Here is a 27,500-nt window from a genome sequence, read left to right as displayed (position 1 = left end):
CAGTGTCTTGACATTTACAAGTCATTATTACGCTTTTAAACATTGCAGTAAAAATAATGAAAATGACATGCTGACGGTCAGTGTAAAATGAGTTGATTAGCTAATATCATTTCAAGTCATTCAGAATTACAACCTAACAAGCTATTCAGCTTCTTCCAGGTAGAAATGTAGCTATTGCTTTTACTTCATACTCTTCTGTTTATGCCAGTCATTGATTTATCGTGAATTGTAGATCTTTGGCTACATAGGGAAAGTGCTGGAAAATACTTTAGCAGCAAAGCTGTTTGAACCCTGGTACATAAACCTGGTACATATTCAAGCTTTCTATCATTTTTCTTTTTTTTTTTTTATTTTTATAAACCATTTTCTTAAAGGGTGTGTGTCAAGGTTATTACAGGCTCTTCCTGAGAAGAATCCTTAACTCAGCTGGCGTAAAGAAAGAGAGAAAGAGAGAGGAAGATGCCTGCTGACTTTATTTACATCTTTCAGCAATTTGTTGTCTCCTTATTTAACGGTTTCTGAGCTCCACTCTCGCAACCCCGCTGCTCTGAATAGTCTAGCGTCTCATCTCATTCGGCACTGCAGCACATCTCATTCAGCTTCTCGGCTACTTACCAAGCTCCTTATGATCCTGAAGCACTTCCATTAGAGCAGGGAAGCCCCTCTAAACTTGAGAAAGCACGACTGAATTGAAGAAACGCTTCAGACCTGATTTATAACAACACGAACCGTTTTCATATCCTGTGCTTAAGTTAAGATAATTGCCCTCGTTCTTGGCATAAATGCTCATCATTATTTCATGCACACTCAGGCATTGACCTGTCATAACAGCTTGGCATATGCTCTCAGTTAAACTGGCATTGGAAATGAGCTTCTGGAGTCACAGTATGAGTCAAAAATGCTTCTGCCAGCTCAATTAGTGAAGTTTGCCACCATGGCCCTACACATTATAACCACTCTGTCCTGCGGTTGAGAGATTGGGATAGGAATGAGTGTGGTCAATATGAGATCATATGAAAGCTTGAAGAATTATTACTTTAACCACAAACCCACAGTAAGATGGTAAACCACCATTTTTCTCAAAAGCAAAGCTAATTTAGAGTTAAACAGTGTTTTGTGTAATCTGTTTTTTTCCCCCCAAATTAAATTTTACTTTTTCCTATTTCTCAGATTTTCCTGATTTGTTTATTATGTGATTGGGAAGTTTGTATCCTCTGTGAAATTGGAATTATAAATAATACATCACATCTTTATAACATAATCAGAAGTAACAGATTTCATCATGGCTATGTTTTTCACTGGGTGGCACGGTGGTGCAGCGGGTAGCTTTGTTGCCTCACAGCTACAAGTTTCCCGGTTTGATTCTGAGCTCAGGTTACGTCTGTGCAGAATTTTGCTCTCCCAGTGCCCTTGTGGGTTTCCTCCTGGTTCTCAGGTTTCCTCCCACCTCCCAAAACCGTGCCAGTAGGTGGATTGGGTACACTGAATTGCCCTTAGGTGTGAATCTCTGTGCATATTGCTCTTCAATAGACTATTGTCCTGTCCGGGGTGTATTCCCGCCTCACGTCCAGTATTCCCGGGATAGGCCCTGGATCCACCAAGACCCTGACCGGAATAAAGGGTTTACTTAGAATAAATGAATGAATACGTTGATATAGTTTTAACTCGTTCAACCTTATTAGTGTGTACTGATTGGATACTGAGTATTGCTAGCAAGGTTTATATTAGCTAGAAATGATGAATCGGATCGGATTTAAAATATTTTTATGTATTTTATACTCTTTTATAGTCTGATCATTCTGGAAAGCATATGGGCAGTCAGATTCCTTACTAAGATCAGGGCCTGTTTTGAGTATAAAAGGAAATTTCTCAAAATCTTTACTCTGTTTCAGGTTTTGTGATACAATTCTCTTGAATCTCAGAATTCAGCGAATGTCCTGTACAAATTTGAAATGTTTTATGTATCACAGCCTTGAATTTAGATCACAGAACATCGTCAGGGATTTAGCAGACATGTCAATCATTGCTTTTTACTTCGCCTTTTTATACAGTGAAGTTCATTGTAGAGAAATACTGCAGCCTTGACTGCTCACGTGTTGTCTTTTACCATTTCCTGCAACTCAGTTCTTTGTGTTTTACCACCCTGCCTGGCTTTGTCTGCCATTCCCAAGTTTACCACCTGCCAGCTCCTCGATGATCACTAAAGTAGAAAAATGTCATTGTCAATAAGGCCAGTAAAAAGCGTGAAGAATTGTGGTGTAATTCAGCCGAACTCCTGTATTGGAGCTCGGGTTTTTATTGAGCTCATCCAGAGAGCGGTGCCTCATCAGCTCGCGAACGGATGATGGGAAGAAAGCGCTTGTTAAGAGAGAGAGAGGAGGGTATGAGAGATGGAGCGTGAGAGCGTGCTCTATTTGCTTGGGTTTTATGGTGTGTGAACATGCGGGTGTAGCCAGGGAAACGGGCCGCGCCTCAGGCAGGAGAGTGCAAGCAACGGGGCATTATTAAAAATATAATGGGTTGAGGCCACACTGCTCCTGGGGGAGAGAAAACATAAGAAAGAGAGAGGAGGGAAAAGCGTCACGATGATACAGTATGTGCTTTAGAGCTGGGCTTACAGAGGCTTTGTTTTTTAGTTAATATTCATATGTAATAAATATTTGAAAAGTCTAAAAGCACCCTGCTGAAAATCGAACATTCAGGGGTATAACGATTTACAAAATTTGATACGATACTTTTTTCGATACAGCAAAAATAACCAACGAATTAATATATGCCTTAGTTTTCTATTTTTTTATTTGATTCTTAGCAGCATATAATGAAATACAAGCTGTGCATTAGAATGTACATGGCTAATTAACCATTAGCTTTCTGGCCAAGCTTTCCCTGGTGTGACTCTTAAGGAGGGTGTGTCTGAAGCACGGTGCTTTCTATTTCCCATACTGCTCTTAGCTAGTTGTCCTGGCAAAGTCACGCCACTCTCTGTAGCCCTCGATGTGTTTTTGAATCCTGCCTTCCTCACTACTGAATCAGATCTCATATTTACAGCTATACCACAACTAAAGGATTTGGGGGAATCTTCCAGTTTCCACTTGCTGCTGACTATAGCCAATGCTGTTTTTTTCCCCAAGCTAATATGCTAGTAAGTTAGCCTCTCACCTAATAGCATGCTTAGGAGAAGCTTGTTTTTTTTTTTTTTTTTTTTAATCCCTTGTAGCCTCTACTGATTTGAGATAAAGAGGAAGTTATTTTTTCAGAACAGCGAATGTGGCCTTAAATGTGAGTTTAAATGTTTATTACATAGGATAGACTATGCATTGTTTGATACCCGAACATATCAAATGGAGACCCTTGTATCGAACAATATAATATGATACTCTGTATTGTTATACCTCTAGTACTTTTGTATAAGAATTGTATTCAGTAACGCGTTTACCGTATTCAAGCAAAGTAATGCATTCTAAAGTAATTCTTCACTGTTGGATAATGTATTATTATTAGAGTGGTGTGATTGATGTCTCTGTCAGCACGTATTTAGGACTGGAGGTGCACATGGGAACGAATCTATATACAGCAAGCACTCGATGAATTCGGCTTCAGGCAAGATGGAGGACGTCTTGAAACTCCATGTTTATTAAGACGCTGACTCTTTCGGGTTTCCGTGCTTCGAAATATGTCCACCTGAAGTGCTATAAAGTCTATATGAATGTGTGTGGGTGCCTGTTACTGTGAAACTTAATGAAATGTTAATCACTGATGATTAACAGGATGGTTAATAAGAAGAAAGTCAATAAGGTTCTCTACCTCCCCTCACTCGTTCATGTCCTTTTGGTGTTTGCATGCACATAAGCCTTTGCTATACCTGGACAAATGATGGAGCCTAATGAGTATTTAAACAGCCCTCATAAGCAAAGTGAGAGGCCTTGAACTATATGAGCTGCAAAAAGTTATAAATTCACTCCCTAACGAGCATACAGAGCCTCTCCACCCTCACCCCTCGCGAGGAAATTGCCTTATTTATTAGTGCATTTGAAAAGGCGAGCAGGAGCCTGTCGGGTCTTCTCTTTCACCTTGTCTCTTTCCCGGAGCAAATGCTTTCATTTTGATGAGGAGTTGCTGCTGACCCGAGGAGACTGTGGCCTGTGGGGGCGTTAGGCTCGGGGAAAACGACTAACCGAGGCACTGAAGTTTGTTTATCTGACTTAATAGGAGGAGTGCGCTCTGCTAACAGGCACAGTGGTGGGAAAGTTCAAGCAACAGCTAGGCCTTGTCATAAGTTTGGAACCATGGGCTTGTAATGCAGCCAAATAATTAATTACTAAATGTTGATCTGGTTTCAAAAGATCCGAACTGTAATGGAAACTTTCTCAGCTATAAAACCTTTAAGGAATACTCCAGTGATCTGTCTACTGCATCTGCAGCATATGTGCAATTAACATAATTAATAATACACGCAAATTAATAATATGGTTAACACTTGTCAGATACGTCATTATGTTCTGATGTAGTTCTTATGTCGTTGTTTAAACAACTTTTCCAATGCAGTAAACAGTAATTCTGGTCAATCATGCTTTCCCTAAGATTTTGTGATATGCATGCACCATCAACTGTGACATTTCCGTGTTTTACACTGAGCTACGTTGAAGGGCGATGTGATGGATTGTGGATTTTAAGCTTTTGTTTTGGAAACTCGCCTCATTTATTGAACGCATTACTGAATTGTGTAAGCAAGGAGCAAGTATGTGTCATTCAGACTTGAGTATTGTTATTGGGGCCAATACAAACCTGAACCTCTGGATCATTATTGGATTTCGTTTGCCATGTTTCTGAATCCAGTTAATGTGTTTATGCCGTGAAAGCGTATAATGTTGCCAAAACAGATCTTGACAAAAGTTCTATAGCACTTCGCCATCATGCCTCGCTTCCAAAAAGGGGATCAGTGCAGTATCAAGTTTCCCCCGATACCCAGAACTCAAAAATGGAAGGAAAAAAAAATGGAATCACTACTGAATCCCTACTTGTTGGCAGATTTTCATCTTTTTCACAAGCCCCTTTTATCCAAGCTGTTCAAGTATTGTAGAAATGCACTTAAACCACAGTCCCATGTTAAACCCCCTGTTTACAGACACGAGCCCTGCAATGCAGATACCAAACACTACGAGTGTGTACGTTAGTGTCACGTTTGAACATTCACAGCATTTCCACAACTTGACAAGGATCTGCGGGCACTGCGTCACGGCGTTGTCTTGTCTCACACTCCCTTGCGCCACTTTCAGTGCACGTCTCTCCTCGCTGTGTTCCTCTCACTCATTCCCTCATCACCCTCTTCTCCTTCCTCTCCTCCTGCTGTGTCTCTGTCTCACTCACTTGTCACTCTGCTTGTTCCATGCTTTCCATTCGCAACTTGCGTCCTCCCTCCTCCCCGCTGTCTCCTGTTGGTGCTGTCGAGTGGAGGTAGGAGATTGAATGGCTGATATTTGATAATCTGAGTGCTTCTTGTCATTTTGAGTAGCAGATGCAAGTGACATTGGACTGAAAGGCTCAGCTGAACCCGCGTCTGCCCTACAGCTGTTTGGACCAGAACAAGAAAGCAAGCTTAAAAGAATAGCTTCTTTTTTTAGATTCAATTTCTGTATCGTATATACACAATGGCCACAGACAAAACTTTCGACGTGTTTCCCGGAGCTGAGAAAATGAAACTTGTTGATGTGAAACTTTGATAATAGAAATCAAAGCGCACTTGTTGAATTGTCATGAAAAGTTTGCAAATCAACAAATACAAATTTACATTAGCTGCTATACGCTAAGAGCAAAGGTCTTGGGATGAGAAAGACATGACAAATGTCTTACAAAACTGTTGTTACGTGATCTTATCCAGCTTTCCAGCACTTATTACTGCAATCTGTGATGTTTTGTGCAGTTCATGCTTGATCAGGCAGAAAACTGAGGCACTTCTATGTTTACTTTCAGCTATGAGCTTTGAGAAAATCTTTCACTTTGGAAAAAGCAGTCCCATCTCTGTAAGGAGGAATTATATAGATTTAGAGCTTAAGTTAGAAATGCCTTCAACAGAAGAATTCGTTAAAGTTTTGCATAAATATTTATTGACTTTCAGAACCCCTGTCCCAAGACTTCAATTATAAGTAAATTTCAAGGTAGCTGGTTTTCTGTGCTCTTCTTAGTACAGGGAAGCGTTGAAACTATTCTCTCTAATCACATATACGCTGAAAATGTGGTAGATAGGGACACCTGAGTGTTCTTTCAAGCTTGTTGTGTGCTTTTTTTTTTTTTTGCTTCCATTCTATAGATATCATGAATGATATGTTCTAAAATGTCTAAATGTACATTTGGCCTTGGGTGACTTTTGTCTCATTATTTTGACCTTTTGCTTGAGAGTGTATTTGTTTTGTCTCTAAACAAGTACCACCTACTCTCACATAAAAAGGACATTTGACCAGCATTGCAAGACACCAACAACAGACGTTCTTTTTCCTGTTGGACTGATAATGAAGTTTGTATACACAAAGGTGTGGAGAGCCAGCCGTTAAGAGCCTGATGTTTCAGACGCTCTGTGTACATTACTATGACCATATGTCACTGTAACATCTGTTGGTTGTTATCCTACATGACTACATGGTCCAATATGTGTCTCATTCTCATCTGCATTTTGATTCATGCATTCAAACCTATGATGTTGATGTTTTGGCTTAGTGTTTAGCACTGCTGCCTCGCACCTCTGTGGTTGGGGGTTTGATTCCCGTCTCCGCCCTGTGTGCGTGGAGTTTGCATGTTCTCCCCGTGCTTCGGGGGTTTCCTCCGAGTACTCCGGTTTCCTCCCCCAGCCCAAAGGCATGCGTTGTAGGCTGACTGGCACTTCGAAATTGTCCGTAGTGTGTGAATATGTGCGCGGTTGTGCCCTGCGTTGGGTTGGCACCCTGTCCAGGGTGTCCCCGGGACAGGCTCTCTGTGACCTGTGTAGGATAAACAGTACAGAGAATGGATGGATGGATGGATAATATTGCTAAAGGAAACTAAAACTGCATTCGACCTGCCTCAGAAGTAAGAAGTCAGAGCTTGGAATTTGCCTCATTTTTCAACCTCTGTGTGTTCGAGCTACAAAATGGGGAAAAAACATGGATGCCTCCATGTTCGTGTTTTGTTAGCAACAATCTAGCCAGCTAACTGTAATGAGAGATGTCTGTTTACCTCCCCAAAACAGTGAACTGTATAGTCAGTGTTATAGATTTAACAACCAAATATCTCTCTATGTTGATCGATCTAACGCAAATGCTTGTATATACACTATAACGTATTTAACAGTGAGAAGCGCTACTTTGTTTATCGCTCATGATGTGAGCAGCCATGTTGATTTGACATCACTTGCTGAACTAGGGGTTGAGGAGACCTTCCCGAGTTCCTAAAGGTACGTTCACACATACAGCGACTCGCAGCGACAAAGCAACCAGAGACCATTCATTTTCAATGAGAGCTGGCGACTTCCGATGACATGTGCGACAGCGACTGTTGACGACTACGTGCGGGCGTGTCCAGTGGCGTAACAAAGTTGAGAAAAGGGTAACTTTGTGTGAATTTGGAGTGACTTGGTTCAGCGACTACCACTAAAGTGCACGTGATCCATGTTCGTGTGCCATGCAGCCTGCGAGTACGAATTGTTACGTGGACCCAGACAGTTCGGTGTTTGCACTTTCGCTGCAGATAGATGGCCGCAATGGCAAAGAGCCCACACTTCTTCTCCTTCATCTCATATATGATATGATGCATAAATACACTGGTGAATTTTATATACAAATGCTCTCCCTCCATAATGTTTAATTTTAGCAGCAAGAAACTGATTTGTTGTCGAAAGTGGAATGCTAGTTGCGCCACCCACTGACTATGGCAACCAGTAGTAGGAACTCCTACTGGCGACTTAATAGTACAGCGACTGCCTTTATGAACATAGGTTATGTAGGAATTCTGAGTTGAGTGGCCATTTTCTTTGGTTTTTCCTGGTCTGTGGTCCCCGAATGCAGCAAAAGTTACACTGAAGGCCTTGACCGTACTCAGTGGTAACAAGTAAATCAAGGGCTTGGAATTCCCGACTGATGGACATATTCTTGAAACAAAATATATAGGCGAGCTATACGTAGTACAGAGACATTGATATGAATATATTTGGACCAGCATTAAAAAGGTCTCATGGTACATACTATATAAAATGTATTATTTTGTCTAGAGTACTGAGACGTGTCTCTGCAATAATGTGATCCATACAAAAACAAATAGCGTGGCTTTTCATCAACATTATACAATCCCAGCAAGTTAAAGCCTTTTGCACTGTGGTCAGATTCATTATAGCTGTATGTGTGTGAGAGAAATGCTAACACTGACCTCGCTTGCCTGTGCGTCGGCTACACCGGGCACCGCAGTACATGGGTTACATTGTTTTGTACTTCCCTCTCTTTTCGTTAAGAACTTCTTTCTGTTTTTTGCAGTAGGTGAAAGCACATGACGTGTTTGACTGAGCAGTAGCCCAAAATAGCTTTTGAGTTTGATTAGGCTAGTAGTGCTGGTCTTGCAGTGATGTTGTTTTTGGCAGATTTTGCAGCCCTCTCTAGTTACATAATACGATCACATGTGTTCACTGAAGATGCATAGAAGATGCATATGAGACGCATAAAAAGGCCAAGTGTGAACTGCTGGTCCGATGACAGGGCCCATGATTCTGAAATAATGCTTGAAATGTAACTTACTTTGTGACTTTGCCACCAGTAGCACTTCCTCTTCTCCGTCTCTCCCTTGAGCTTCTGGCCTGGCTCTTTTTCATTAACTGGATTTATCAGCAATAGTAATTACAGTACGCTCGTGAGCCTCAGATGCTCGCGGCGTGGCCTCACCGGAAAAGATCGCGCATTAATGCTGCTGTTCGCTTTGCAAGAACCTAATTATCAGGTTTGCTGTTGGAGCTTACGAAAAGGGGGTGGGAGGAAGCCGAACAAATGAGGTTTGCGCTGTGATGTAGGGGCGTCAGTCTGCTGTTATTAATCGCTCTGATTGACAGACGCAACCTCTCACACTGGGATCTGTTTGCATGCCTGTAATGGCCGGCGGTGGTATAAAGTGTCACACGACATGAAATTGGATTTTGCCTCTCAGTTGTGCACTTACATTGGAGTGCTCGAGAGAACAGAGATAATAGAGACATGAATGAATGCCTTCAAATGGCCAGAGTGGGTGGTGTTTGTTCTGATGCTGGGGATTAAATAAGGTTAAGAACTGCAGTATACTTCAACAGTTCTACCATGTTCCAGAAGGTGGCAGTGTGGCACCATCAAAGAGAATACCTCATCTCCTTCTACAGAGAGAGAACTGAAGATGGGTGTGTGCTTTTCTGATAAACACATAAATATATGTGTGTTATTTAAAGATTGCAGCTTCCTGCTGTCAGAAATGAGCCAAGGCTCATATTTCCTCATCGAAAATTTGATTAGACATTGTGTAAATGCTCTTTGTGATTATAATTAACACTGGATCTGTTTAAGGTTTTTTTAGATTTAGGCTGTTTGTTTAATTTGTACTCAGCCGAAAAGTATAGCCATCCTGGGCTGACAGATTTTCTCGATGATTTAGATATTTTTAGTATTTTTTTTTGCCGGGGGGTTGTGCGAGAGAATAAACACCAGTTAGGGATGAGATGCCGGGAAAAAAATGGACATGCTCTGTCAAGTGCAGCTTAAAAATTGTAGAAGCTGTCCCCAGATTTATGAGTCTTCCTCTGTCGTAAAGCTTGACTGCTACTTTCTTGTCTTATTGATTATTTAAATGCGAGGATGCTCATAGTGAACAGTGCTACATGTTCGGCTTCTCTAAACCCAGACCTTTGCTCGCCGTCAGGTGTAGTCAGAATCTGTACCGGACTAAGGAAGGCCCCCAGGGAATCAGCGGTAGTCAGGTCACCATGTATCTTCACCCACAGAGACAAATGGTGCTAAGTGGGAACACGCCGTTCTCAATGGCTGTGCACTGTACAGCACCTGCTGTTAAACAGTGAGGAATTGCCACTGCCATAGGCACAAGCCACCAAAGCCTCTTTTGTCTACATTGTCACAGCCTGTACTGCTTTTATTCATTTGCATTTATTATTTTCCCCTGCCATTGTTGTAAAGGAACAGAAGTTGCTGTTGTTTCTAATGCTCATGCGGTGTGTGTGTGTGTGTGTGTGTGTGTACGCTCCATCCTTTTCTTCAGTGGATAATCTCAGCTGTATACTGTAGACTTGTACCTAAGAACTGCTGCTGTAATCGTACAGACTATGATGCTCATAGTCCTTTCAACACACTTAGTAGTGTGTGACTTCATAGTATACAGTTGCTGTAGAGTAATTATTTATAATCCCATCCATCTTCCGGTGTCACTTGAAGATGACTGGTTCCCTTTTGAGACTTCCTCATGATGTCTCAGGGAGTTTTTCCTTTCCACTCTCACCCTTGGCTTGCTTCTTAGCCTAAATCTAGCTTTTAACAATGTTGATTGTTAAAAAGTGTTTATTCAAATAGAATTTAATTTAATTAATCTTGTGTCTGTATCTCCTTACGTATGCACTTAGATTGAGCTGTTTTTTTTTAAGTTTAGTCTTTACCTGTAGAAATTTCACTTGTTCAAAATGGTCCGAAATATGCCATTATCAGTGATTATATGATAGTGATATAGTGGTGTAGAAATATTGAAAGCCACAAGAACCACGTTTGTACCTGTTAATGATCTCTGATAATTTTTTTAAACATTATTCATAACATGGCTAACTTTGGCCTTAAATATAAGGTAAGTCAGTGTCGTTACTTGGCTTCTTAGACTGCATTTCAGTGTTGTTTCAGTATTTAGATTAGCTGCTACTTGACTAGCAATATAAATTAATGAGGTGATGTCTTCTCTCATGTACAAATTGATTATATGGCTACTAAATGTCACCTTTTTTTATTTGTTTTAAATATTTTATTAATCTCATTTAGACTGATAAATATTTTCAACCTTTTTGCTGGTTTGAAAAGTGAATCACAATCACAATGTCTGAGGAGGTTTGCTCCTGAAGCAACACTGATATTGACTCGATCTGTTTGTTAGATGGTTTTTTGGAAACCAGACTTAACTTTAAGATGCTAACTGGGGTTCTGGGATTTTTAAAAAAAGAGACATTTGTCTAGACAAAATGTTTTACTGACTGTGTTCAAATGTATGTTTGTGTCAGTTCAGTTGTTTGATTGAGCTGATTGGATTTCTTTCCAGTCTGACAGCAGTGCAAAAATAACTAATGTTCTTATTATCCTTTTAAGACATCCATATACATCATTCCAAATCATTTATTTCCTAACGAGCTCTTCATCTTCATTTGGCTTGTTGGTTGATTTGAATTGAACCACAGAGGCTTTGGTTTACCAAGTGATAGCTGATCGTTGATGCCTTGTTAATGTTTGATAGATCCTCACTGGCGTGATGGTGGTGATTTGGCGCTGCATGTTTATTGGTCACCATGCCTTGCACGTTTTTGGCTGTGTGTCTTCTTACACATTCGTCCCCTTTCCAACCATCCCTTGGTTGAGAATATTTGGAGTTGGTTGGAGTTTATTCATTTTGAAGAGGGTGGATTTTGTGCAAGTTGGCGGCAATGTGACAGACACTTTTCGGAGGAGTGGTTTACCACCTTGGGGCCATTTGACTGATTGAGAATGTGATTCTGTCTTTATACACTGCCTTGGCTTCTCCATCAGTAAGAGTAAGTAATCTCATTTTATCAACTAGCATAATATTTAACTAATCCTAACCCTTTAGAAACACTATATGGCCAAAAGTTGACCATCATACCCATATGTACTTGCTGAACATCCCATTCCAAAGTTGGTCTCCCTTTGCTGTTAGAATAACCTCCACTTTTCTGGGAAGGCTTTCCACTAGATTTTGGAGCGTGACTGTGGGGATTTGTGTTCAGTCAGCATTAGTGAGGTCAGCGACTGATGTTGGTGAGGAGGCCTGGGGTGCAGTCGGTGTTCCAGTTCATCCCAAAGGTGTTCAGTGGGGTTGAGGTCAGGGCTTAGGCCAGTTGAGTTCTTCCACTCCAACCTTGGCAAACCATGTCTTCGTGGATGCTGGAACAGGTTTGGGCCTTTTAGTTCCAGTGAAGAGAGATCTTGAAGCTACAGCATACAAAGACATTCTAGACTCTAATTGTGTGCTTTCAACTTTGTGTCAACAATTTGTGGAAGAGCCACATACGTGTGTGATGGTCGGCTGTCCAAATAATTTTGGCCATATAGTGTATAAGCCTACCATTCAGACGCATCAGATACCTACCAGTAATGTACGTTGCTCAACATCCCCCAGTGCAGCTAACTGTAGATCTTGGCTCAAACGTGTATAGCATAACTTCAAAAACCAACATCATCTCGTTAGCTCATTAACGTGGACAGGCGTGGATGAGGGCATTGGTGAGGAATCCTCCACATTTGAAAAGAGGCACTCATTAAACGTTTTGCTGTTCCCCATATTTAGCTAGTTTGCTAAGGTACTGTTGAGTTTGTTTAGATTCAGCACTGGGCGTGGTGTATCTTGAACACTGTAACACTGACTTTCTGTTCTAAAGGAAATACATTAACACACTGAATAAAATCACAGCTCTCAAGCCATTTCATTAGAACCTTAAAGCAACGCTTGCTCTCTGTAACCCCACATAAGCAGTTTTGCCACAATAATACTGTAAGGCACATACAGCAGTTGGCTTAATCGTGATACAAATGCTATTTGAAAATCTCAGCTGACACATTTATCCTGGAGTCTCATTTATACTGGTGTACCTCTGCCATTAGTGGTTATAGGAGACATGGTCAGTTCTTTGCAGAAATGTCCTTATCCAACTGAAACGCTGATTAGATTGATCAGGATCATGAAATCTTTGGTAACGAGTACTTGCCATGAATGCTAATAATTGCCATTTATGATGGAATGAATTACCATCCATTTTGTGTCACTTTTCATTGTGGCATGTCAGTAGAGGAGAAATTGTTCAGGCACCCTAGGAACATTTCTACAGCTATACAGGTTGAAATTAGACATGTTGATTTTCAAGACACACTTATTTTTTCAGAGCCTTTTGTTCTACTGACATTTGTTGAAAACACGCGTGGGAGTATTTTTGTGCAACATCATAGTTCAGGTCTTGGGGATATAGGACTCAGACGTTTTGAGCTGTGGATGCCGTTAGAGTTTGTAATTAGGTACAGGCTGTCTGTTTTGCCTACTGACAGTATTTATCTCACCATTAGCTATGACATTAACTTCACTTGATTAATCTCGGTCCCGTGTCATATGGGATGCCTTTGGCGACTACAATCTCTGTCTGTCAGTTTGTCTAACACACAGCTCTCTCACTAGTTTAAAAAAAACAACAAAAAACACATCTTTCCTCCTCTTTTTAGGTAACAGGCCAAGTTACACTTAGTACCAAATGCACAAATGGATATATTGCATACAAAACAAATGAACAGACTCCAAGTCATTACCAAAAAGACCAAGATTCCAAATTATATGTAGTGTATATATATATATATAGTTTTTTTATTTATATATAGTGTATATATATAAATATACCTGCACAATTAATGGAAGGCTTACCCCCGATTCTGGACAAAGTTGGTCACATTTCAAGCGGAGACTAAATTGAATTACATCGTATCATATCTTACGTCTCATCCTAGCAGATTCAGTCAAATATTGAATCATTGTAAGAATTGAAATCGTGACATGTCACGTGGAAGCCTGAGGTTTACAGCCTTACAAAATAGCACATATTATTGAAGTAGCTGGAAAAATCAGTGTAGTTGGCAAAATTATTTACAAATATAAACTGTAAAGTTGATTGCATAAGTATTCGCCCTGTAAATTAGTTGGTTCCATTTTATAGCATTTTAGGTTGCTGATGTAGAATTACATGCAGTGTTAGCACTTTTTGTTGCTAGCTGAGTTTAAGGCTCTGAGTTTATTGCGTCATCTGTCTGAGATTCTCGTTAGTGCGATATCTCAAGAACGAGTAGTAGAATGTTGGATTTATATGTAGAATTTGTATGGAATTTTAATGAACTGATTAGATTTTGGAAGCGATCCACTCAGGGTCAAGGTCACAGCAAGGTCACATGTCTGAAATAGTCTTTCTTCAGTAGCTTCTTTCGTGTTTGAAGTATATTTTAATGGTATTTCAGGAATACAAATTACTAGCAAGAAGGACTAGACTTCTTGTTGGTGGAACCATCCCCGTCTATTTGTTTCAGACCTTTCAATCCAATTATGGTCCACAAATTGAATTTACTTTAGAACACAGATTCTAAATACATTCGGTGGGCCGGATTAAAACTTTTATTGGCACGGTCCCACTTGTGTGTTGTATGTTTGACACCGCTTATATACATGTTAGATGAAAGCAGTAGTTAATTGGAATTTTGTGTATTTGACTTTAATGTTACTTCCATTTCATTTGCTTGATGCTGCCCAATTTAACTTTAGTGGCACCATTTCCAGGCAAAGTGAAAAACGATGCATTGGACATGTAGTGGATATCACGTTTTATGCTGTGCCAGCATATTCAGGACACACAGAGTTACCCAAGAGTCTAAAAGCACGTTTCTCTATGACTTTCAATCAGGAGGGTGTGTCCTCTGGAACCTGCTTGACTGACTGCCTCCTTGTTGTTGAAATGCACATACACGAGAGATGCAAGAGACTTCACAATGCACAAAGCGGACTCGTATTTCAGCACTGAGCGTAGCAGAATGTCTTGCATCTAGCAGGCCTCTAGGCACTGAGGTATTTTTCTCTGCAGTAGGCTACGGAAAAGCAATCCAATTCTGACATCCCGTCAGAGATCCTGTACCACTGACGTTTGCATGATAAATGCTGCGCAGTCGAAGGTGGATTGGCAAAAGTATGCTAGCCTAGTCTTTTTTTTTTTTTTTTAATTCCAAACTATTATGTATAACATAATGAAAATTGCTTCAACACAGTTAATGTAAGAGTGTATAAAGAGTAATATGGTGTTTAAGAGATGATGGAATATTGCTGTACACGATAGATTTTCTGTTTGGTTTGCACAAAAGTTCTGTATTAGGTTTAAACTTACTCAGCTAAATGATTTCTAGCATAACTTTCTACAGAGCTGTAGAAGTTGAATACACTCTTGTACCTGTTGGTGAGATTTTCTTTTCTTTCCATTGAGTTGCCTCTTGACACTTCTGTCATCATCTTGCTTTGGAAAGCAAAAAATATGGCCTCATATGACACTATGGTATCCTCCCAATAGCAGTAAGGTCTGGTCAGCCATCTTTTTCCGAGTTTTTTTTTTTTTCTTTAAGTAATTATTATTATTTTATTGATGCTGCAACCTTGTGTTTCTTGTCTCAAGTCAACTAATGAAAATATGGTGTGTGTTATTGTGGTGATGTCATCGTAACAGTTGCAAAATGACTGTGGGCAGCTGAAATAATCACGCTCAGTTCCTTCAGAGTCGCAGCAGGCTTAGTGATGGAGAAAAGTTCCAGGTTTCTTCAGTCAATTTTACTCTCTGACTTTAAATACACACAGGGGCATTATTCAGGCTTAGCCTTTTCTGTCATTCTCATAGCAATGCGTGTATTAGTAAAGCATTACTGCTTTCTTGTTTTTTTGTTACAGCTCCTTATCTAGTTTGGTATAAAAATTGATGCACAGAAACGCTTAATTTTGTTTTTCTGTTCTTTTTTGTGGTTTTATTAGTTCAGAAGGCAGGTTTTTGTGAAATGCCACATTCATGGTCCTTTTCCTTCTCTCAACCCCAGTGACCTGACAACATGAAATGCAAAGTTGTGAAGAAAGAGTATGTCTAATGAGTGGTTGCTCAACAAGCTGTTGGCATGTGGCTTTTTTTTTCTCTTTTTTTGCTTTCCCTTTAACATGTGGTGTGCAGCAATTCTCTCATTGTGTCATGCGGCACAGATTAGAACTGCAGATAATCTCCTGTTAGATCAGATCACCCTGGGGCCATTCTTCTCAGATCCTTCTGCGACCAGACTTCAGAAATATTAGCTTTGAAATGTTGTGCTCACTGTCTTGTCTGCTGCCTAACAACCCACTTTTTTCCTCCCTCCACTCATCCCATCCACCTCCAGGCTGTTTGCCTTGCTTTTTGCTTATGCTACCTCGGCTTTTTTCTGCATGCTAGTCTGGCCTGGAGGATGGCTCTGGGTTGGTAATGAGCATCCACAAGGCTGGCGTTTCTAAGCTGTCTCATTGTTCCTGGGTTGCCTCCCGCCCTGAGGCGAGTCTATTCTAGGCCAGGGCCGGAGGAACAAAGTGAAGGTCTGCCTGTGGTTGTATATCAATGGTGTGTGGCTTGACTAATCATTGCATTGCCAAGGGTGCAATATGAGACCATTGTCTTTTATTTCTTCCATTTCTTCCATCACAGAATCAAAAGACTGACACTTTTCAGAGCCCCAGTTTGCATATCAGAGTCTTGCATTAGCTTGGAATTATTCATTGATCCGTGTTTATCTCCTCGGGTTTATTTTGAAGAGATGAGTGCCATCAGAGAAATTACTTCTGCTTTCCTCATGGGACTGGTGGTTTAGATCAGATCAGCAGAAGTATATCCCTGGTGTAAGCTTTCGTGTGTTGTATTTGTTGGAAAACTTTACCGCTCAGTATGTGTCCTGGCCCAGATTTGGAGGCTCTTGTACACATCGTTCCCACACTCCTTTAATTGTTGTGGCACCTCTTGCAAAGAAGGGGTTTTAGTTGAAGCCTGAGCTGCTGAGAGAGGCAAAGGTTGCGTGGCAGGATTGGGACACAAACCTTTGAGTGTGTTTGCAATGTCTGTGTCTTGAGATAAACTAATCTGTGTGCAGCATGCACTAAGTGCGGCAGTCCCCATCGCTCACACGAGTCGTTCGGTTGAGCACTAAGGAAAGAACAGCATGGAAGGCTGCCTAAAAGGGTTTGTTTTGCACCATGATGACAAAGAGGATGAAAGGACTAATGCCGTTAATGACCAGCTTCCAAGCCAATGCTACCGCCGCCTCCACTGCTTCCGCTGCTCACAGCTAATCAGACAAAGGTGTGTTGAGGGGAGAGAGGGAGAGAGACAGAAAGAAAGCTGGAAAACAGAAGTGAAAAAATGTAATGACGCAGCATTCTTCCAGCAGACTTGGGATATAGGTTGTGGTTCGATCTCTTCCAATCCCTTCCAATGTTGTGAAGAGAAAAGGGCTGCCAGAATCTCTAATCAAGTCATGCCATAGCTGCATATGCCATGGATGTTTTGATGCTTTTCATCCCCTGTGGCCAGACAGTGCCTTGACAGATGTCTGTAATCAGAAAGCTGTCTACAGCTGGTTTCTGAGCAGCAAAGAGGAATCATCTTGTGAACACAGCTTTGCGTTAGGCTAGTAGTGATGCGTGTACAAATTTTAATCACTCTTATGTCTTCACAAGTCCTTCAACCCAAGGGTGGAAGTCCTTCAAGACAAAATAAACAGCAGGAACAGTCTGAATTCTAGTAGCCATTGTAGTGGCAGTCAGACAGCTTATCACATAGTGTGAACAGAACCTTAAGATCCAATTAGCTTTAGTGCAAAGGGCCATTTTTGGATACACTGCGAACTGCAGCTACTATTTTAACCTTCTAATGATCTGCTAATAAGCTATTAATAACCTTAAAACCCATGGTTGCAAGGACTTCAGATCGCATGTTTTGTTTAATGCATCTAGCAGAGCCGTACATTTTTTGCTATAGTGTACCACCGGGGACTTGTTTGTGTGAAATCTGGATTTCCTTGGTCCATGTGTTCTTGCAGCTTTTGTGGAATTAAAGCTGCTAGAACAAAGCTCCAGTGAACATAGCACCTAAACAGAGACCGAATCAATCTGTGCCTGGTGCCTGGGGATCTGGGTGCTTAAGTGAAGTTTTTCTATCTATTGAGGAAGCATGCAGAAAATTCTGTGCTCATCATCCCTTGTTTGGTTTCTGTAACTTTCCTGACTACTCAAGTGGTCTGATACTGAAGCCCCGTCCCCAGCATCAACCTGCACACACCCATTGTGGTTTTGCATGTGTTATGAATGTGCTAGGGTGCATGGCTTATCATGGCTGCTGGCTAGGTTTGTCCTGAATCCACTGCTCTGCCGGTACAAACAGCACTGCGAACGGAGGTTTTGGATAAAAACCCATGAGTAACCTTAAGCAGTGGTTCCACATCATCGTCAGGCCACACACATGAATCCTTGTTTGTCGTTGTTTGTTTTAGATCTTTTGGCCAACCGCTACACTGAAAAGGATAAAGCAGTTACTGAAGATGAATGAATGAACTTTTGTCTATGTTGGTGTTTTTCCACATTTCGTCTTCTCTTCCACTCCATACACACGCTCCTAATGTTATTCTTGGTGCTTTTGACCAGACAGTTTATGATTTACTCTCACCACCTAATTGGCTGACATGCTAATGTGATCATTTTCCAATCGCTTTTGCGTTTTCTTGTAGACAGAGATGTATATGAATGGGAATATCTGTATGTGTGTGGACGGACTCTGAGGTTCACAGCCTGATACCACCTTAAGTCTAGAATTATACTGAAACCATCTTAGACAACGGCCTTATAACCTCCCCATTTTCATAAGAAATGACCAATAGTTTCTCATTGAACGCCGACTCTCTTAAGGGCAATGTTCATGATGACTGTCTCTATCTGACCTTGTTGAATATTTTTGTCTTTGGACCTTGTCTCATCTATGGTGCTCTTTTTTTTTTTTTTTTTTTTTTTTTTTTGGTTTCCAAAACCATGCTTATCTCCACCCAAGCTCTTCCCTGGTGTCCTTCTCTTCCTCATTGCAAACAGAGAGCTGAAACATTACCGTGGTGTGTTTTGGTTGCAGGGGCCCCTGAGGGCGTCTACAGAATAGGGCATGTCCTTCTGAGCCTGACAGAAAACAGAACTCGATGACTGATGTAAGCTGTTTACCCAAGCTCACTTGGGTTAGACTCAGTGAGATGGCTGCTCTTGGTCAGCCCTGCAACCCCGGAGTTCTTTCACTTATTTGTCTCAACCAATTTTTCTTTAAGGCTGGATTCATATTACATGATGTCAATGGACATGCCTTGTATTGTCGGGGTTGCATAGGCTAGTTGACGAACAGTCGGCGCTGTGGGAAGCTGTTGACTAGTCTGGGTGGTAGAAAAAACAGTCAGGCAGGTGGTAAAGAAAGCAGGCTAAATATACTTACTGTTAGTCGGAAAGTATTTCAGACTAGATGAAGCTAATTCTACAGTTTTGTTGTTCTTTAAAACTAAATAAAATACAAATAAAATCCTTGCAATGTGGTATAGCGAATTCCATTATGATCAGCGGTGGGTGAAAGAGCGCTTTCAGAGCCACGGGTTGCACATCATCATCTCACTTAGCTAGTTTAGAGTCAGATCAGCTGCTCATGCCAGCTCAGAAAGCCCGATCCAGACTTGTTTTCAGATGCTACCAAGGCTGGACTTGAACACGGTGGGAAAAACCTTGCAGACGCTGCTGTAGGCATCGTATCCTTCCTCCATCACGCCATTCTGTGCGCTCTCAATTTCAGAATCCACAGTTTCTGCTGAGCCACCGACTCGGCCACATGAGCGCATTTTAAGAATTGGTACATCTCTAGATTGTGTAAGATGATACACAGCTAGACAGTCTAAAAAAAAAAAGTCTAAAAAATCTGAGCTGGAAATTGAAATTGTAGCCTGAATATGGCTGTTAATTGTAGGGTGGCCTTTGCTGCACTTAAAAAGCAGCCTAAAAATAAGAGTTTTTGCTTTAACTATGGAAAATACACCTAGTCGACTAATAAAAAGTAGTACAGGTCGACTAGTAAAAAAAAAAATAGATTGGTTTAATGTATAATTTATATGCATCACCATGTTAGTTTTGTTTAAAATTGATATTTATATAACAAGAAACCCTAAGGCTATGGTTATAGATTTTTCTTTATTTTTGTGCACTAGTTGAATCGAAACTAAACCCAGGAAGAAATTGAAGTAATGAGAGTAGAGAACTGCAGGGGATATGGGTCTCAAACACTGTGAAGAATTTACATAAGTGAATTATATGGATTTGACATCGCAAAATCTCAGTTGAGATGGCATTTGTCGCATTGTTGTTTTGTCGTTGTGCTGCTGACTCAGGAAAGGAAATGACACGGTTGCCTGTCAGTTTGTCGCTTGCTAGGCAGGGTGTGAAGGCAGGGTAATTCTCACTTATAGTTTTTCCTTTCCTTTGAACATACTGTGAATTTTTTGCACTTGTTTTCCAATTATTTACCATACATATTAACAATATCACAATTACCTGTGACAACTATGAACGTCTTGGAAAAGTAAAGCCTGGCTTCCTTGGGCAATCATATTCTTTCATGCTGTTTTTCCTTTTTTCTTATATTGCATAGGCCAGTCTACCTGTCACACTCTTTTCAGTGGGCTACAATGTTTTTTTCTTTACTCTTCATCCCTGTTTCTTCAACGCTCTCGCCTGTTGGGCTGCATTAGACAAGCGTGATCGATGTGTAATGAGTGTGAACCGTTCATGGTGTAGCTGCTTATCACCATTCAGTGCTTTGTATTTGCCTAGGCTTGTTCTTTTGGCTTTAAGGCACATTATCTAGTTAGATAAATTGCAATATTACAAGTGCAGTCCTACACAGAATGCGTAAAAAGAACCAGCAAGCAGCATTTATATTATGCCTCTGAACTAGGTGAAAAAATGAACGAAAGACAAACACTTCTGGGTTTCTGCAGTAGTCAGGACAGCTCAGAGCTGAAGTGCATTCTCTCTCTACACACCCACACACCTCTGCTACATCAACAAACTCCGAGACACTGGGGAGGTAAGGATCTTGTGAAGACACGGCTTCTCGTGCGAAGACACGGCTTGCCGCTCTATGGACAGCTGATTGACAGGCAGACAGGAGCTTGTGATGTGTAATTAGGAAGCAGGGAGCATGGAAGATGAGAAGAGGAAAGACTTAGAGCTGGGTTCCTGCTGCTTAGCTCAACCTGCAACCCAGCAGTGAGGATTGTGCCTTGTGTCCTGGGATGAACTGCTATTACGAGGTGTAGACACACTGATGACTTGTTGTGAAAGATATCCACTTCCTCTGTGGATTAGCGCTACAACAACCCGGCAACAGCTGCAACCCTGGTTTTGTACAGATCCACCCATTCCGGTTGTATGCTGGTCTTTGAGAGACTTTGAGAGCACAGGAAGTTGTTTCTGTGCATGTGCTTTCATAGAGGAGAAAAGCTCTCTCACTAGATGGAGCTGTAACTCTTTAGTTCAGGGAAAGCAGCCATGGGCTAGTGCTGCCTCCTAAATCCTGCCTCCTGTGGTGTTACTGATCTTATTTAAAACAGACAAATGACAGTGAGCACGAGGACCTCAATTCTCATCCTCCTCCTTTATGTATGTGTGTGTGAACATAGCAGTTAATGCTGTTGATTTGTGGAACCTGAAACAGGGAGCAATTGTCTTCAATAATTTTCAACAAATGTCCATCCTATTACTAATGATAGTATCTTTCGTAATCATTAGCACGTCAGATTTTCAGATATGCACCAGTAATTGGCATTGGTATACATTTTACCAAACTGGACTTGAGTTTTTTTTTTTAACCTGTTTTCATGGAACAGATTTCAACATGCATGGCAGGGCAGAAGTGCCCAATTCCAGAGACCTAACAAGCTGTCAGTGATTGAATATCTGTCTCTTAACAAGTGTCTGAGACTGTGGGCTTGCAGAGAAAGAGAGTGAGGTGAAGAGTATTCAGAAAGAAAATAAGCCTAGATTGGTAAGGCAAGTAAGGTGGAAGCTTATTAGTTCTATATGTCCTTGTATGTGTCATGGAGAGTCTCGGCTAAAAGTTTTTACACCTGAAGGAGAGAGAAAATTCCTCAGAGCTTCTGGAAGCAGGTGGCATTAGCCAGCTTCTGTCCATCGTCCTGCTGTCCCGTGCCACAGTGGAGAGGAAACGCCATTTGTTTGTCGACGATTGTTTTCCCGTAGCTGTCTCATCATAAATTTTGGCTGTAGTTTACGTGCTTATGGAGTGGCATGATGGCTGAGCAGCCTCACAGCTCCAGAATCCTGGTTTTTGTGTATTTTGGGATGTTCTCTCAGGGTCCATGTGGGTTTCACCGTGGTTCTTCGGTTTCATCCTGCTTCCCAAAAACATTAGGTGGAATGGCAAAGCTAGGTGTGAATGAGTGTGTGAATGTGTGTATTGTGCGCTTCGATGGATTGCGTCCCATTCAGGGTGTATTCCCACCTTACGTCCAGTGTTCCTGAGATGGACGCGAGCCTGAACCAGGATAAAGCATCTACTGGAGATATATACACTTGGTCTATTTGAATGTTGAGCAAACAAAGGACAATGCAGACTATTGGATTTTATAATGATGCTGCTATTTTTTCTATAGGTTACCCCCCCCCCAAGCTAGATTGGTATGTTGTCTCCTCTTGTCCTTTAAATTAGCAAACAGAACTGTAAGTTTGAGAATTATTAGCACCCAGTTAAACTGCTTTTGCTTCCTGTGTATAATCTAGTGTGTATTTTTGTATTATTATTATTCGTCATTTTGGGGGATTATTAAAAGCGAGCATGCCTTCATGCCTGGGCTGCCTCATTGCAGCACTGAATCTTTTGTTCCGGAAAATGTTTGGATTTTGTTTGGAACGAGTAAGACAAACATTAACAGAGTTAAGTAGCCACATAAAAGAAAAAAAAGTGAGTAAATCAAAGAGAGGCTGTACATGGAAATAAATCACCCCACAGTTCCTCTTATAACAGATATAAACTGTCGTTTCCTCACCAAACCTTTTTTCTCTTCTCACTAACTTCAAGAGAAGTTAATAAGACAGAAAATGCAGCTTGTTACCGAGGAAATCGCAAAAAGCCCTCCATCTTAATAATTTTAGTTATCTGAAAACTTTACAGCTTTATCTCTGACTGTTACAAAACACACACTTCTAAGAATATCAAATAAACAACTCGTCACAAATAAACTTAAACAGTTAGAGACTTTTTTTGGTCTGTTTAGATGGAGCATAATTGGTAACCATACGATGACCATACATTGAACAACCTATAAAAATTTGTCATTATTGACTTTTTTCCAAATCAAATGAAAAGTATCTCTTCTTTGTGTAGTTGACTGTTACTAGCTATGCTGTGTGCTGTAATGAATTGTGGGAAGAATGCTCAAAGGCAGTGTAGTGATTGATCAAACCCCAAACCTTCAAACACACAAGCACAACTTTCCACCGCAAATGGCAACAAATCTAAAGGTTGGGTTGGTCTGCCACACTGTTGGAAAGCCTTGAGAACGCCACTCCTTGGTGTAGATTCAGACTATTCCCAGTATTAGCAATACACATGTGTATATGTCTACATTTTAAACCTGAACGGAGCGCAGTGCCTCGACAGGATGTTTTTTTCCCACTATATTGAATAGCAGAGTATTCAGAGTGTACTGCGGATCTTTTCTGTGTGTTTGTAATGTAAAATGGATCCAGTCTCCTGTTATGCGGCTTCACTGTTAGTCTCACACTGAGTAGGTGCACATGAGAGAGAGAGAGAGAGAGAGTGAAAGAAGGGAGTAAGAGGAACAGTACAGTCCACAAGGAATTAGAGAATGATGGAACGGAGTTGCTTTGAGCACACGGGTACGTTTGATTCAGCTATGAGGTTAACGTGCAGAATGTGGCTTTAACCTAAGAATAACAAACACACACAAATCATCGCCCTTTCACCCTTTTTCTACATTGTTTTTCCATTTTTCACTGTCCATGTTAGTATGACCTGAAGCCTGTCATCCAAACCTCACCACATGCTGGGTGTCTTCTCTGATGACTTTGAGTGAGTGATCTAAGTGACTAAGTGATTTTATAGTGCTCAGATCAGTTGACTAATCAAAATCTTTCCAATTTCAGGGCTTGTGAAACTCCTAAGTTGCTTTAGCTTTGTACTGAAGCGTCACTCAGGGTTTTTTTTCAGTCTTTTGAGCAGTTGAGATGTTTCTGTTCACTTCAGAATATATCCTGCTGCAGCCGTCCATGGTCACATCGTCAATAAAGCCCCATGAGTCAGTTGCACTGGCAGCAGTAGATGCCCGTGGCACCGTGTTTCACAGATGAGGTGGCATCCATGCCTCACACAGTCAGCAAACTTGGCTTGCCTGCTTCACACAGTTGTCTGTGTCACTTTGCTTCAAACAGATGCAACACGCCATAAACCATTTTTACAATTGGTGCAGTGCAGTAATCCAATGTCAAACACAGTTACAACTTATTGCACTCATAGTCCAATCCTTTCGAAGCTTGGCAAGCGAGGGCCATATGTGCCCCAGATCTGCTCGAGCGCCCTCTGGGTTCCTCGTTGAAAACCTTATATTGTCACTCAGCGCTGTATTTTTCTTGTTTCTCTTAAACCATGGCATTAAACGTGTCCGCACTACAAGTTAAAAAGTTAAGAGAGGCCTCAGATCGCATTTGTAATTTTGTACAGAAAAGCCCACTTTCTTTCAAGCTCTGATCTGGTGGCTTTGGCCCTGCTTTTATATTTCTGCCGGCTTGTGTTTCTGCCCGCCGAAAAGTCTTTTAATTACAGGACAGCGTCAGTAAGACTCTCATTATCTTGTTTTTTTGTGTTGTTTCAAATGCTTTTCTGGGTTTGGTTTTTTTTTTTTTTTCTTTTTCTTTTCCCCCCTCGTTGACCTTGTTTATTTATTTATTTTCTATTTTGCATGCATTTCGTTTTGTCCGAGAAAGATCCGACGTGCGGTTAAGATCAGTGCCGCGTATTGGAATGTGTGCGCCCAACCGCCGCTTTTGAAGTCTGCGTGTATTCTCTGAAAAGAAAAAAAAAAGGCCACATTGTTTTTCCTTTGCACTCCCCAACTCGGCATTGACTTCCCTTAAAGCTGAGCTCGTGTGAGCTGTATGAACAAGCGGTTTGTTTGGCGGTTCCTCTTTACCAGTTTCGATTTGCCATTGTTTGGAAGAAAGCGTGAGGCCTACGCGGGCTACGAGCGTCTGCTTTACCCAGCTGTTTTTCCTCTCAGAGAGCTTTCATAAATAAAGAACGCTGCCCCGAATTGAAGTGTTTAGCCCTTGTTTGTAAAATGAGATTATGAGAAGAAGCAGAGCACTTCTGGCACTCGGAATGAAGGTGGAGGCTCTTTCAGGGTTTGTTTGACGCGTGAACTGTAATTTCAGCCCTGATATTACTCTCCCGTCACATACTGCCGCTGAGCTAGAGCTGTCAAAGAGAGGAAATTCATGGCCTGGCGTATTCCAGCTGAGCGTGCGGAGGTGTGGGAGTGTGTGCTCTGTGGTCGCTGTTTGCCATGTTGTCAGTCCTATGGTGAAGCATAATGGCACAGAGTGGGACGAGACCGCACTCCCAAAATACCACCATTTGTCTGACCAGAGAGTGGAACTATCGAACTCTGAGCGTGTACACACACACACACACACACACACACACACACACACACACACACACACACACACACACACACACACACACACCCTCCCACACCCTCAGCAGTGACCACTCAGCCATCATACACACCCATATAAATACCTACATGCACTCATATGCATGAGGGCACACACACAGACACACACAGTAGTCATTAATCTGTTTTTCACACACGCTGTTTGGACTGGCCGCTAAGCTTTCTGACACACACGTGCACACACACACACACACACACACACACACACGGTGATACTCAGCACGCCCTCTTCTCTGCTCAGTGGTAATTGTTTACAGAGCTGGAAGCTGCAATTTCAGGGTTCCACTTTGCACCTGTCCCTAAAAGCTCCAGAGTTTCTACTAAGCCTTTTGCGTTTTCCCGACCAACCACACACACACACACACACACACACACACACACACACACACACACACCATTCCATCATTTTGTCAGACATTTGATTTGCTGGTAAGTTCAGCAGCTCTGGTGATAAAGCAAATCAGAGCCTTTTCCTCCATCATTCTCTCTCCCTCTATTTTCCCTCTGTCCTCTCTGTCACTCTTACACTGGTTCCTAACAAGAAAGGATCATGACTACATGACTACAGCATTTCACAAGCTTTTACGTTCTCTTACAATTATTTTACATTATAACCGTATGGTGACTTTAGTTATGTAATTATCAAGTATGAATCTGATTAAAGAGCAATTTTGAGAGATTCAAAAGGCCTTCAAAGTCATAACATTTCAGCTAGAAAAACTTTATGCTACTTTAATCTATAGATTAAGTCACCATAATCGAAGAATAAATCCAGCATTCTACAAATAAAAATGATAAAATGGCAAATCAAAAGATTTTATTTACAAAAACTTGCTCAATATGTCAATTTTTCTTAATGCGCACATTTCTATGGATATAATTTTCTTTGCTCAGATACATCATGGTCTGTAAAAATATAAAAATTTACACTAACCCTGTGATTCTGGGCTTATGGGACAGTCTTACAGCTCCACACGTCCTACACTTTCAGATTACTTCAAATTTACATCATCACAATTTCGAGATAAATAAAGGGTGGAGTTTTAAACAGTGACCAAACAGATTGAACTTTGTTACTACATGAATAAACACAATTAAAACTATGTTATGATCATATATGATTTTCAGTAGTTTTTTTCCCCCTGAATATATTTTTATATCTGCAATGCAAGATATTTAAGATATTTAAGATATTTGAAATTCTGAAGTTCTTGTTCCTATCAAGATAATTTACCTTAAAGTGTCATTTGAAAATATTGTTGTGCTGGCCTGGGAAAACCTTTCACAAGCTGAAATTTTCTTCTATATGCAATTCTGAAGATTGCAGGCTTTCCTTGGCTGAAATATGTTTCTCTTTTGTGTGTGTCTCAACCAGAATTAAAGCCATAGCATTTTAAAATCTGCTTACCAAAAGTGAAAATGGGGGGAAATTGCATTAAAAGATTGCATTCCGACTGCTGCGCAGGAGCATCACGGACATTTTTGACAGCCGGTGTCTGAGCACTGAGTTGATCAGGCTTATGTCCATTTCAGTATGGGATGCAACTTTCCAACACCTTGATGCTCACTGTGTGAGGAAATACCATTTAACTAACAAGGTGTTAGACATCTTTGGACAGACCGACTGCATTTGCCACTGCGTTGGTTAAAGTGATCTTTGCAGGAAAACAGCCTAGGCAAGATGATTAAAAACCAATTTCATGTTGTAGTGGGGAAATATATTTATGGTCCTTTTAAGTTGATGTATTAAAGCATGTTAGACAGGAAAAAAACCCAAAACTTCTTTCACGGGTTTTCACAGACCACCACACTTTCAACATTGGAATAATATTTAAATACATTTGAGCTAGTGCTCGGTGATTTTCACGATTCAATTCAGTT

The 27,500-nt window shown here is 41.0% G+C and overlaps 1 protein-coding gene across 1 annotated transcript in view; it reads left to right on the top strand.

Annotated features, from left to right (window-relative positions):
- The window catches only part of eif3hb (eukaryotic translation initiation factor 3, subunit H, b), a 77,441-nt gene that overhangs the window by 24,473 nt on the left and 25,468 nt on the right, over window positions 1-27,500 (top strand). The window lies entirely within an intron of this gene.

The sequence above is a fragment of the Pangasianodon hypophthalmus genome, chromosome 23 (assembly GCF_027358585.1).
Source record: "Pangasianodon hypophthalmus isolate fPanHyp1 chromosome 23, fPanHyp1.pri, whole genome shotgun sequence".
Lineage (NCBI taxonomy): Eukaryota > Metazoa > Chordata > Actinopteri > Siluriformes > Pangasiidae > Pangasianodon > Pangasianodon hypophthalmus.
This window is presented reverse-complemented; position numbering and strand designations above follow the sequence as displayed.